Source organism: Microtus ochrogaster, chromosome 2 (genome assembly GCF_000317375.1).
Source record: "Microtus ochrogaster isolate Prairie Vole_2 chromosome 2, MicOch1.0, whole genome shotgun sequence".
Taxonomy (NCBI): Eukaryota; Metazoa; Chordata; class Mammalia; order Rodentia; family Cricetidae; genus Microtus; species Microtus ochrogaster.
In genome coordinates this window covers 70,699,642-70,713,236 of record NC_022010.1, presented here as the reverse complement: position 1 = coordinate 70,713,236, position 13,595 = coordinate 70,699,642, and the positions used below count along the sequence as shown (strand labels likewise).

At 45.8% G+C, this 13,595-nt stretch overlaps 1 pseudogene; it reads left to right on the top strand.

Moving 5' to 3' along the window:
- The first annotated feature begins 943 nt into the window (after window positions 1–943).
- The window catches only part of LOC101997119, a 65,797-nt pseudogene continuing 53,145 nt past the window's right edge, over window positions 944–13,595 (top strand).

Genomic DNA, 13,595 nt, shown 5'->3' with positions numbered 1-13,595 from the left:
GAGGGCAAGCTTCCAATGTCGCTCCTTCCCACAGAATTCGCTCCACTCCCTCCTTCTGACTGACCCTTTAATAACAAAATTAATCAGGTAACATGAGTCAATTAATCAGAATACATAGCGGTTTTCATAAACCCAACTGCCAATGCATTAATTTATGGCATGTGTTTCAAAAATTGGAAGAATGGCTAAAACCTAAGTATAGACTGTTTCATGATATATGGCGTTTGTAAGTAAAGTGCTGAATGATTCATTCAGTTGGGAGGTGAGAATTGAGGGCCTGCTAGGAGCCGGTCAGGATTCTAGTCATGGGCGGTCACAGACGACAAGGGCATGCCTGCACCATTTGTTGATGAGGGACTCGTGGACAGACTGGGCAATGCGCAAGACAGGAGCCACATGTCAACACAGGTGTAGGGAGCCAGGCCCTGAATGAGTGGAGTCCTCAGTTAAGGTGTGTTGTTGACGCGGGGACAAGCCATGACGAGAAGCAAGGCCCCAGACCCATGGAAAATTGGCAAAGCCTTTCCTTATTTGGGTCAAGGTCAGATTGGCAAAGCCTTCTTCCTTGGGTCCAGGTGCAAGAATTTACAAATGATTGATCAGTCTGGACAAAATCCTACAGCTGTGGCTTCTTCTTCCCTGATGTCTACAGCCTGAGACAGCTTGCCCACAGAGACCGCCGACCTACACTAGCTGCCCTCCCCTGTGCTATACATAGTAAATACTCCAACGTTCCGGATGCCGCTTTAGCCTTTGCGGCTGGATCACCTGACCCCAGCTTTTCTGTGTGTGTGTCTGTGTGTCTGTCCTTTCTTCACTCCCTCATTGCCCTAGTGAGGGTTCCAGGGCCAAGCCTCATGGAACGTGGCACCCGGGTTTCAATCAGAAGTGGTGCAGCTGAGGAGTGAGCACTCCTGCCCACTGAGGAACAAGCAGGAACAGAATGCGATCTGCGCAGCAGACTGGGAAGTGCGGAATTCCGGAGTTCCTGACGGTGTGGTGCAGAGCTAGGCAGGAGGCAGGCTGTAGACACATGGTGAAATGATCACTGTACTTGTTCATTTTCCATCACGACAAAATGCCCGAAGCTAAGCACTGCATAACAAAGACGGGTTTACTTAACACGCAGTTTCCAAGGCTGTAAGTTCTAACCACAGGCACGCCCTGGAGATGGCGCATCGTGGCTCTGGTACACAAAACAGGAAGATACCAGTCAGGAAGCCAGAGATAAGGGAGGGGCCACATGTGTCCCTTTATAAAGACCATCTTGCATAAACCAATCAGGGTCCATAAGAGCTATATTAATCCCTTTAGAACGCAGCATTCAATGGTCCATTATGCACTGAGCTCAACCTCATAAAGGTGCCAATCAATTTCCCAGCAAATGCACACTCAGGACCAGAAATCCAACACCTGGATCCTTGAGGAACAGACTACACCCAGACCAAATCTGTCTTTCTTTGTAGTCTATCAATAGCAGAAAGGCAGAGAGCCCAGTAACCGGCATCTACTAGGTTCAGTTGTCTGTGAAGCCAGATGGCTGCCCTTGAGATTCCCTAGAGAGTTGCTGGCATAGAGTCTCCAATGAAGGCTGGAGAAGCTGGATTCTCGTGTTAGTGAAGGACCATAGTCACATGCAGACAGACTCCAGGTTTTCAGTAAGAAGGGAAGGCAGGCACAATCATGCTAAATTCCCTCTCCCTGTCTGGGCTTTCTATTACAAGGTACTGCCTGCCCTCCACACTGAAAGTGGGTCCTCATTCTCCCATCAATCTTTTCTGGAAATACCCTTAGAGATATTCACAGAAGTGTATCTCCCAGGTGATTCAAAGTCCAGTCAAGCTGATGATCAAGATCAGCCACCACAAGGAGGGCCTGGGGTGAGGCAGTGACACCTGGGAAAGGTAGCATAGAGGAAGGGTCCCCTTAATAGCATGAGTCAGCAAGGGTTTTCTCATGAGCAGAGCTGAAATGCACAGAGCAGAAAGGAAAAGGAGATCCAAGTGTCAGGGAGTAACTGAGAGCTCTGTTCAAACAGGAAGATGTGCTGGGCCATTCTTCATCCACAGTGCGGATTCTCTACAGGCTGCTGCAAACCAGGCCCGGAACTAAGGAAATTAATATGAGTCGGTGCAAGGCATTTGGAAGCCATTCCCACATTGTGATGGAAAACAAGAGTAGTCATGCAGTTGAGTTCCCAGAAGGGTCAGGTAGAGGAGGAACAGTTCATGGGCATCATGGAGAGGCTAAGGCTATTCAAGAGAAAGCAGTTTGTGCACTAAAATCACCAGAATTAAAAAAAAAACCTCAGTAAGACATGTGGGGGGACCTACATGGGAAAGTGCTTCCTAGTCGGGGAAGTCTTAGCCCCGGGGACCCAGGAGCCGTCACCAGTGAGCTGCTTGGCCCTTCAGGGAGCTTCTAGGAGCTTGAGACCTTCATAATCCTCTCCAACTCTCAGCTGGAAGGTAGGGTGGTTGAAGCAGATCGCCCACGAAAGCTCTTCATTGGTGGGCTTAATATGGAAACAAATGAGAAAGCCCTTGAAGCAGAATTTGGCAAGTATGGATGAATAGAAGTACTTTTGATGAAAGACCCTGAAACCAACAAATCAAAAGGATTTGCTTTTGTCACCTTCGAAAGCCCAGCAGATGCTAAAGATGCAGCTAGAGATATGAATGGAAAGTCCTTGAATGGAAAAGCCATCAAGGTGGAGCAAGCTACCAAACCATCATTTGAAAGTGGCACACATGGACCACCTCCACTCCAAGAAGCAGAGGCCCTCCCAGAGGTCTTCGAGGAGGAAGTAGAGAAACTAGGAGACACCCTTCTCGTGGAGAATACATGGATGATGGTGGCTATTCCATGAACTTTAACATGAGTTCTTCCAGGGGACCACTTCCAGTAAAAAGAGGACCACCACCTCGAAGCAGGGGACCCCCTCGATGCCTTCAGGACCAGTTCGAAGCAGCAGTGGAATGGGAGGAAGAGCCCAGTATCACATGGAAGAGATTCCTATGGAGGCCTTCCATAAAGGGAACCCCTGCTGTCTCCCAGAGATATTTATTTGTCCCCAAGAGATAATGGATATTCTACAAAAGACAACTACTCAAGCAGAGATTACCCAAACTCCTGTGACACCACAGATTATGCACCACCCCCAAGAGATTACAATTACTGTGATTATAATCATTCCAGTTCACGTGACGACTACCCACCAAGAGGCTATGGTGATAGAGATGGATACAGTCAGGATTGTGACTATTCAGATCCAAGTGGAGGTTCCCACAGAGATTCATGTGAGAGTTACAGTAATTCACGCAATGTACCCCCTATACGAGGGCCGCCACCATCTTATGGAGGAAGCAGTCGCTATGATGATTACAGCAGCTCAGGTGATGGATATGGTGGAAGTTGAGACAGTTACTCAAGCAGCAGAAGTGATCTCTACTCAAGTGTCTGTGATCATATTGGCAGACAAAAACAGGGCTCCCCCTTCTATGAAAAGGGGGGTACCCTCCTCAGCATGATTCTTACAGCAGTTCAAGCCATGGAGCACCAAAAGGAGGTGGCCATTGAGGAAGTCGAGCTGATAGAGGGGTAGGCAGAAGCAGATACTAGGAACAAACAAGACTTCAGATCAAATTCTCCAAAAAAAAAAAAACAAAAAAAAAAAAACAACAAAAGATGGAAAGGTCCTCGTCGGAACAAGCATGGGCAACTAAAAAGAGCTGTGTTACCTTTTTAAATTTTTCTGTTTTAAATTCCCCTTCATCATTTCTGTGTTCTTGTGAGGATAAAAGTAAAACACAATTAATTTTGATATCATAACTTGCTTTCAACAAGCAAATGTTAAATGTGTAAGACTTGACTTGTACTAGTATTGTAATTTTCCAAGTAAAAGTATCCCTAAAGGCAAAAAATATCCTCAATAATGTGTAATCAACACCAGTAGATGGAACAGGGAAGAAGCTGGAATGAGCAAATGTTTGCTATTTCAACTCCAATAAACTCATCACATGGCAAGGAGCATCTATGTCTTAGTTTGATTTTCTCTTGCTAGGACAAAACACCCTGAAAAAGGCAACCCCAAGGGAGAAGGGATCCATCAACTCACAATTTTAGGTGACAGTCCATCATTGTGGGGAATGCAAACTATCAGAATCCAAAGCAGCTCCTCCTCCTCACACTCTATCCACAGCGAAGAGCACATGAACTGACCCACGCATGCTAATGCTCAGCTCACTTTCTTCATGCTCATACAGTCCAGGATCACCTATGTAGGGAATGATATCACCCATAGTGGGCAGGTACTCCAGAGAACAAAGATAATCCCCACAGAGGCATGCACTGCCCAACCTAATCTAAGCCTTTCCCAGGAAATTCTACATCGCGTTAAGTTGCCAATTAAAATTAATCTATAAGATAAAGATTACTAAATGATAAAATATAGATGTCAATGACTCTCAAACTACCATGTGTATAAATTCAAGTAGAAATTCATGGCCCACTCTTGGAAGTTTTGACACCATGAGAGAGACCAGGATTTGCGTGTCTAACCAGTATCAAATATTTTCAGGAGCACAGTCAGTCCAAAAATCTGTTCTTGAAAATACTGTGCAAGTGTCTCATCTTAAGTCAAAATAGGGAACAATTTTAGAAAAGTTATTTTAAAATGAAAGTATTTTTCCAGGGCTCCCCCTCTACAAGTTTTCTTTCCATTTAAGAAAAAAGTGCAAAAACCACCAAAGGCTTCATGTATAACTGGATTCCTCCCCACGTGACTTGAACCTCATAGCATGCAGGGTCCTCAAAATAAGATCAACGGTTCTTGCAAGCATGAGGGTAGTGGGGCATTTAAGAAAATACATCTGTGATTCCCTGCTTCCACCCCTCCTGCCCACTGAATCAGATTCCCAGACACAATGAAAAGAATCCCAAAACCTATCAGGCTCCTCGGCAGATCTGCTGCTTCATCCAGGCATGGAAGTACCTGAAAAGCACCCCCCTAATCCAACATCAATTCCTCAATAGCCCCGAATCCGATGAACATCTGCTGGAGGAATTTGTGCTGGGGCTGCCAAGAAAAGACCCCATAATCCTCCCCACCAAAGAGGAAGTTTAAGATTCCTAGATGTCAGCAGAGCCTGAAGTAGAGACTTGGTCCAACTGTGAGTTTTCAAAGTAAATATTATGACAATGATGTACTGCTGTAGCTGCCTGGTTAATCAGGGAGCTGAAGAGCTTGGGTGGATCAGAAGGCCCCTAATGTAAGCATGGAGATCTGTAATTGTCACTATCAACCCCAACAGTCCCCCTCGAATCAGTCAGCAAGGATTTGCCACTGTTGTTATGACAACAAGAGGAGCCAAGGAAGACTTAGTCCTCAGCTTCGAAACTGGAAAATTCATTAAGCCTGTGTTTAGGTCTGTGCCAAACAGCAGGCCGTCTGGCTGATGGAGCTTATTAAGGGATGATACTCCAAAAGAGTAACAGAGAGCCGGTAGTCATTGTCACTCAAAAGTCTCATAGCCCCGAGGTAACAGTGACCAAGTCTTGCGAGTGAGCAGGGTTCCACCCACTTCTAACCTTTTCCCCTCTTCTGCTGTGGCAGTTTCCGCCCCAGGTGAGCAATGGCTGAATGTCAAGAAGAGGGTTGCAAGGACCAAAGCTTCAGGGTTTCTTCTTTGGCTTTTTTATTTTATTTATTTTTATGAGTTTATTTTTATTACCAAAGTAATGGATTTCATAGCACCGTTTTTATGCATACTTTGTATGACAGTTGGCATTCAGTTTTGCTTTGATAGAATCTAGAATCACCTGGGTGGCAGGCCTTTAGGAGATTATCTTGATGGCATTGGCTGAGGTGGGAAGACCCAACCACTGTGGGTGGCACCATTCCCTTGGCTGAGATCCTAAATTATACAAACAGAAAAGGGAGCTGAGCAGAAGCATGTGTTTGTCCCATTCTGCTTGCTGATGGAGATGTGATGGACCCACCTGCTTCAGGCTTCTACCGCCCTGATGGGCTATGTCTTGATGCTGTGCATAAACAATTATTTGTAGTTTCAAATCCATGCTTATTGCTACACTACTCACAAATGTGAAAGAAATAGACTCAGACTAGATGTTGAGGGACAGATGGATAGATACTAGAACCGTGGTACATACACACAATGAGTATTATTCAATCATAGAGAAAAGCAAAATTGACAGGGAAATGATGATACTGGAAAACATCATATCGCATGAGATAACCACAGGCTCTCCTGCAGATGAGGATTCTAGCTTTTAATTTCTAGGTGTGTATTTACGTGGGAGTGAATGTGGTTCAAGTTTGGGAAACTAGAAAGGTGACCATGGGAAGGGGGTGGGGGTAATAAAACAAGCATGCTATGAAACTGGAAGGAGGAGGCTGCAGGTAGAAGCACATAGACAGGGAGCTGAAGGGGAATAATGGGTTGGTAAAATTGGATCAATCCAAGCTAAGAACAAGTAAATGCCATGATGAAACCTGTTACTCTGTGTGCTAATTAAGAAATACCAAGTGTGACAGGGGAGTTTATCTAATTGTCCATTTCATTCAAAACCAGGTCCAGAAGAGCGTCTGAAAGACACTGTAGGAGGCACAGACGCTGCTCTCGCTGGGCTAGGGGCAGAAGCTTCTCACAAAGAGTAGCTCAAGCAGGACAGAAGCCCGCCCAGCAGCTCTCCTTGCCTTCGTCTCCTCCTTGACTGTGGCTTGCACTCCTGCTAGACTGCACAGGAATGAGGAGCCTGCGTCTATCTAACCCAGCTCATCCCAGCAACAGGCAGGGATCCGTCACTGTCCTAAACCTGCAGCCACCTCGGATTCCAGGAACAGCTGTGCTTCATAGAGGACAGACTGCCCCTAGATGTACCTGGGGCATAGATTGTCAATCGTCATGTCAGGGTCAAAGGGCAGCTGCCATGACAGAAGGACAGTCAAGTAAAGGCACAGAAACAGAGGAAGCAACCACAGAGCACATTCTAAGTGTGTGTTTTCAAGCAGTGGGGGAGGCAAGGCTGGAATAGAGCAGGGTGTGGCCACCCGGTAGATATCTAGAATATGTACACGACACTCGCTGAATCCCCATTCTCTGGGGTTTTTCCTAGTCACTTGGGATTTATCTGCCCCCAGCCCTATCTTGCTCCCCTTCAGCCAGGGATTCCAGATACTTCACACCTTCCCATTGCAGCCCTTGTCAAAATTAATTATACAATTCTATTATCTAACTGCTCCAGTGACCTGGAGGATTCGTGATGGCAGGGCTCATATTGTCTTGTTTGCCACTGTGTCTCAAACGCCTAGCAAATTGCTGAGCTAGAGTGAGGTCTCCTCATGCACTGCGCAGTGAAAAATGCTTCCTCTGCCTAACCGAATGTCTCCATCATAAAACAGTGAGCAGGGACCCACTGGGGGAAATTCCTGAGAAAACTGTGGGGTAGAATAGGCCCTAGAGGCCTGGTGCATCCTCTCAAACCCAGCAAGGCATATCAGGTCCCCCACATGCATCCTCGCAAACCCAGCAAGGCATATCAGGTCCCCCACATGCATCCTCGCAAACCCAGCAAGGCATGTCAGGTCCCCAGCCTGCACACCTCATCAAGTGAAGCTCTCAGAATGCACACTCTCTTACCACTCACAGAGCTGATGGTTTTCATGTGGCAGCCCCAGATTCAGTCCCACTGAGGGTCCTGTTTTGCTAAGAAGATGAAAGAAAACTCAGAACCATCCACTCATCCACTCACAATACTGTGGTCACACAGAATCTGTCCCAGGGTAAGCAGGTAATGGGTCCCTCAAGGACACAGCAGGGCAGCTGCATGTGGGAACTTTCAGTGATTGCATCAGCATGTGGTGCAGAACAATTCTGTATTCTGATGCCTGAGACCTATGCAAGCCCAAGCCACTCTGCAATCCAGCATGGAGGTGGAAGGTGAGCATGGAAGCTCACCCCTGGCCATGGAGCTGAAGACAACTGCTGGTGGCTTGGAGAGGGAGTAGTGAGCACTGTGGGAGAATGCTCTTGTGCACTGTAAAGATCTGTCACTTGTATTGGTTTAATAAAACACTGATTGGCCAGTAGTCAGGAAGGAAGTATGGGGTGGGGGTAACCAGGTGACCAGGTGACCAGACTAGAAGAATTCTGGGAAGAAGAAAGGCTCTGTCTGTGGTTGTCACCCAGATGCAGAGGAAGCAAGGTGAGAATGCCTCATTGATAAAGGTACCAAGCCATGTGGCTAACACAGACAAGAATTATGGGTTAACGTAAGATGTGGAGTTAGTTAATAAGAAAGCCTGAGTTAGTAGACCAACCAGTTAATTAAAAAAAGAGAGAGAACAAAATATCTTTTCCATTTTACATTGCAATCCCAGTTCCCACTCCCTGCCCTTCTCCCATTCCCTCTACCTAACCCCTTTTGCCACCCCCAACCTCTCCTCAGAGAGGGTAAGGCACATACATCGCTTTGGGGAAGGCCCAAGGCCCTCCCTACTATATCTAGGCTGAGCAAGGTATCCATTGAAAGAAAATCGGTTCCAAAAAATCCAGTATAAGCAGTAGGGATAAATCCTGGTGCCACTTCCAGTGGCCCCGCAGTCTGCCCCAGCCATGTAACTGTCACTCACATTCAGAGGGACTAGTTTGGACCTATGCTGTTTTCTTACTGCTCCGGCCAGAGTTGGTGAGCTCCCATTAGCTCAGGTAGACTGTTTCAGTGTGGAATGCATCATGGTCTTGACCTCTTTGCTCATATTCTCACTCCTCCCACTCTTCAACTGAACTTTGGGAGCTCAGTCCAGTGCTCCACCATGGGTCTCTGCATCTGTTTCCATAAGTTGCTGGATGAAGGTTCTATAGTGATAGTTAAAATATTCATCTGTCTGACTATAGGGCAAGCCCAGTTTGGACACCCTCTCCTCTATTGCTTAGGGTCTTAGCTGAGGTCATTCTTGTGGATTCCTGGGAATTTCTCTGGTGTCAGATTTCTTGCTAGGCCCATAATGGCTCCCTCAATCAAAATATCTCTTTCATTGCTTTCATCTCTGCCCTTCCTCCATCTCAACTATTGATGGAGGAAGGTCATTGGTTAATTAAATAAAGAAGCTGCTTGCCCTGATAGGTTAAAACATAGGTGGGAGGAGTAAACAGAACAGAATGCTGGGAGGAAGAGGAAGTGAGCTCAGACTCAACAGCTCTCCTCTTGGGGGCAGATGCCTCAGAGAGACGCCATCCTCCCCTCTCCCAGGCAGACACACGCGATGAAGCTCCAACCCAGGATGGATGTAGGCTAGAATCTTCCCGGTAAGACAGGTGCTCACTAAGACTGGTGCTCACAGATCATTAGAGATGGGTTGATCGGGATATCAGAATTAGCCAGTAAGGGCTAGAGCTAAAGAGCCAAGCAGTGTTTAAATTAATACAATCTGTGTGTTGTTATTTCGGGTAAAGCTAGCCGGGTGGCGGGAAGCAGCCCGCCGCTCATATTACTACAAACTATTGTTGGGACCAATTAAGTCCTGGCCTTCAGCTGCTCTTCCCTGCTAGAGCCTTCTAATTGAATTTACTAAAAGCTGTATTTTGCCTAGAGGATCAGAGGATGGGATTTTCACCTGTTGGCCATTGACTGCAGGGTATTTAAGCCTCCATGGTGCTATTAAAGAAGGGCTTTGTACCAGCGATTGGAGGTCCCTGTGTTGGTCTGTCTCTGCGTGTGTTTCCTCAACCTCCAGCCCCTTGCCCCAAGCTTGCAAACTGGGTTCTAGTGCATAGAGCACAGACAGGGGTGTGGTGTGCGGCAAACAATCCCATTCCCTCAAGTTCTCCTCTCCCCTCCCCTTCTTCCCTCCTCTTCCTCTTCTGCCCTTCCTTTTCCTTCCACCCAAAGCTCCCAATTTTCTCCTGCAATCTTGTCTGTTTCCAATTTTCAGGTGGATCTGTGTATGTTATTCTTAAGGTTCACCTCATTACTTAGCTTCTCTAGGATCATGAACTATAGGTTCAATATCCTTTGCTTTAAAGCTAGTATCCACTTATGAGTGAGTACATACAATGTTCTTCTTTCTGGGTCAAGGTTACCTTATTCAGGATAGTTTTTTTTTCTAGTTCTATCCATTTGCATGCAAATTTCAAGATGTCGTTTTGTTTTTGATTTTTTGGTTTTTTTTACCACTGAGTAGTATCCTAATGTGTAAATGTGTCGTATTTTCTTCATCCATTCTTTGGTTGTTGGGCATCTATGTTGTTTCCAGGTTCTGGCTATAACAAACAATGCTTTTATGAACATAGTTGAATAAATGTCCTTATAGTATTATTGAGCATCTTTTGGATATTTGTCCAAGAGTATTATTGCTGGGTCTTGAGGTACATTGATTCCCAATTTTTGGAGAAACCAACATATTAATTTCCAAAGTGGTTGTACAAGTTGGCATTCCCACCAGCAATGGATGAGTGTTCCCCTTATTGCACATTCTCTCCAGCATAAGCTATCATTGGTGTTTTTGATCTTAGCCATTCTGACTGGTCTAAGATGGTATCTCAGAGTTGTTTTTATTTGCATTTCCCTGATAGTTAAGGATGTTGAACATTTCCCTAAGTGTCTTTCAACCATTTGAGATTCTTCTCTTGAGAATTCTCTGCTTAGTTCTGTACCCCATTTTTAATTGGGTTATTTGGAATTTTGATGTCCAATTTCTTGAGTTCTTCATAAATCTTGGAAATCAGTCATGTGTCTGATGTGGAGTTGGTAAAGACCTTTTCCCATTCAGAAGGCTGCCTTTTTGTCTTATTGACTGTGTCCTTTGCTTTACAGAAGCTTCTCAGTTTCAGGAGGTCCCATTTATTTATTGTTGCTCTCAGTGTTTGTGCTACTGGTATCATATTTAGGAAGTGGTCTCCTGTGCCCATGCACAGAAGGCTACTTCCTAGAAAACTAGGATTTCCACATTTCCAAAAAAAATGGATTATGGATGTTTTTCTTTGTTTAGTGTGTTGGTTACAAGTTGTTGTGGATAATGGTCAGGAAAAAAGCTAAACAAAGGAGATTAGATTCAGAGTTCTTGTTTTAAAAGAAAAAAGGGGGGGGGCAAGTACTGTGGGACAATGGTCTTTTACCCTGAAAAGATTTGTCACTTGTATTGGTTTAATAAAACACTGATTGGCCAGTAGCCAGGCAGGAAGTATAGGCGGGGAAAACTGAATAGGAGAATTCTAGGAAAAGGAAAGGCTCAGTCTGCAGTCATCACCCAGAGGCAGAGGAAGCAAGATGAGAATGTCTTCCTGATAAAGGTACTTGTCACATGGCTAACACAGACAAGAATTGTGGGTTAATGTAAGATGTGAGAGTTAGTTAATAAGAAAGCCTGAGCTAATAGGTCAACCAGTTTGTAATTAATGCAGGCCTCTGTGTGTTTCTTTGGAACTGAATGGCTATGGGACCAGGAGGGACAGAAACTTCTGTCAACAAGGGAGAGTTTTCTCCACGGATGTAGCCCCTGGTAACTCAACCACACATCAGTGAAGACCACCTTCTTAGTTAGGGTTACTATTGCTGCAATGAGACACCATGACCAAAAACCTATTGGGCGGGGTGGAAAAGGGTTCATTTGTCTGACACTTTCACACTGTAGTTCTTCACTGAAGGAAGTCAGGGCAGGAACTGAAGCAGGGTAGTAACCTGGAGACAGAAGCTGATGCAGAGGCCATGCAGGTGAGCTGCTTACTAGCTTGCACCTCAGGGCTTGCTTGGCCTGCTTTCTTATAGAACACTGGACCACCAGCCCAGGGGTGGCACTGCCCACAATGAACTGGGTCTTCCCCCACCTATCACTAATTAGGAAATGTCCTACTGCTGGATCTTAATGGGCATTTTCTCATTTGAGGTCCCCTCCTTTCAGATGACAATAGCTTGTGTCAAATTGGCTTAAGGCTACCCAGCACAACCACACACCAAATACTATCTGCACAACACAAATCAGTCATAATGAGTTTTGTAAAAAGACACAGAGTTGGATGGTAGGGAATTGGGATGAGTCTGGGAAGGGCTGGAGGTGAATACCATCAAAACAGGCCACACAAAACTCTCAAACAACTAATCAAAACTAAAGTAAATACAGCCCAAGATTAAAGGAGAGGCTAACCTTCCTGGACATGTAAGTTTGCCGTCAGTGGTTCTCCGGGGTATGGGAAGAGAGCCTGATGTCGTACACTACAGGCTTCAAATACCCAGAAAGATTGACTGAAGTTCCTAAAGCCAAGCCCTTGAGAATGGCTGGAGCTGCCTCGTGTGGCAAGGAGCCAAGCCGTCTATTCAAAGCCTGGCAGAGTCAGAAGGCTGGAGGGAGAGGAAAGCCATGATTAGAGTAATTTCATCTACGTGTTTCCAGAGATTCATTACATTTATTGCTTCTGACACCCGACAGGAGGAGCAAACATCCTCTGTGCCCCTCACAACACAAGCTGAAAAGCACGACTCCTAATGGCTCGTTTTGTTTTATTATGTCTGACTAGAAGCCAGAGGCAGACAGCATTTAGAGCTGTCTGAGGACATTAATGTTTGAAAGGAACACAGATGGATCCCCTCTGACTTCCCGCCGGTACCTGCACATGCTCCCCACCCTCACCCATTTACATGTGAGCCAAGGGAGGACAGGAGGGAGCCCAACACCTCCGCAGTTCCTGACGCAGTTGCTGCATCTGAGGCATGCATCTAGGTATTACAGGGTCCTCATAGGTCCTCCAAGGATGTACAAGGATGAACGAGAGTCTACAAGACATTGTCCCCAAATTATGACAGTATGTGCCATGGGACAGGTAAGATAATCCTGGAATGAGACAATGTCCATCAGGAAGAAAAGCGTAAGCTCCAGCTGAGGCATGCATACAAGGTGGGGCCTGTGAGCTGGACAGTAGGCATCTCTTAGGCAGGCACAAATGGGAATTGGATTCTGGATGCCAGTACTAGAAAGCAAAAAAAAAAAAAAAAACAGTGATACAAGAGATGGATATGAAGTCATCTTGAATGCTGCCCGAGGCTCAGACACATACCGTTTTCATAGGACAGAAGAGTGAGGTGGTCAGGTCTCCATTGTGTACAGATAAATGTGAGGTGGCATCAGGTATCGTGGCCATAAGAGCCTTTGACACTGTCTTTCATGGGCTGGCAATGAACCACTGCTCAGGACTGAATCAACCATGGTGCAGCGTTCACAAGCCGTGTTCCAGAACTACAGATATTGACTTTCCAGCCTCGGTGTGTCTCATTTGGCTGGCCTGGGAACCTGACAGCCATGTTATCATAGGTAAATGCAACTCTTCATTTCATGCAAATGGCTTAGACAGACACAGCTTAGGTAGCGAACCCCCAGGTGACAGGTGGATTTCCCTGTAAATGAGGACTCGCTTGGCATTGCAACGGTTCTTCTACTTTAAGAATAACTGTTGATCTTCTGCAAAGATGAAGGATCCAGGGGCTCAAACCATGGAGACATTTACAGTTCTTCCCATAGCATCAAACCAAAGCTCAACCCACCGGGGATATCTTCACTAGCTACAGACAGACAGACAGACAGA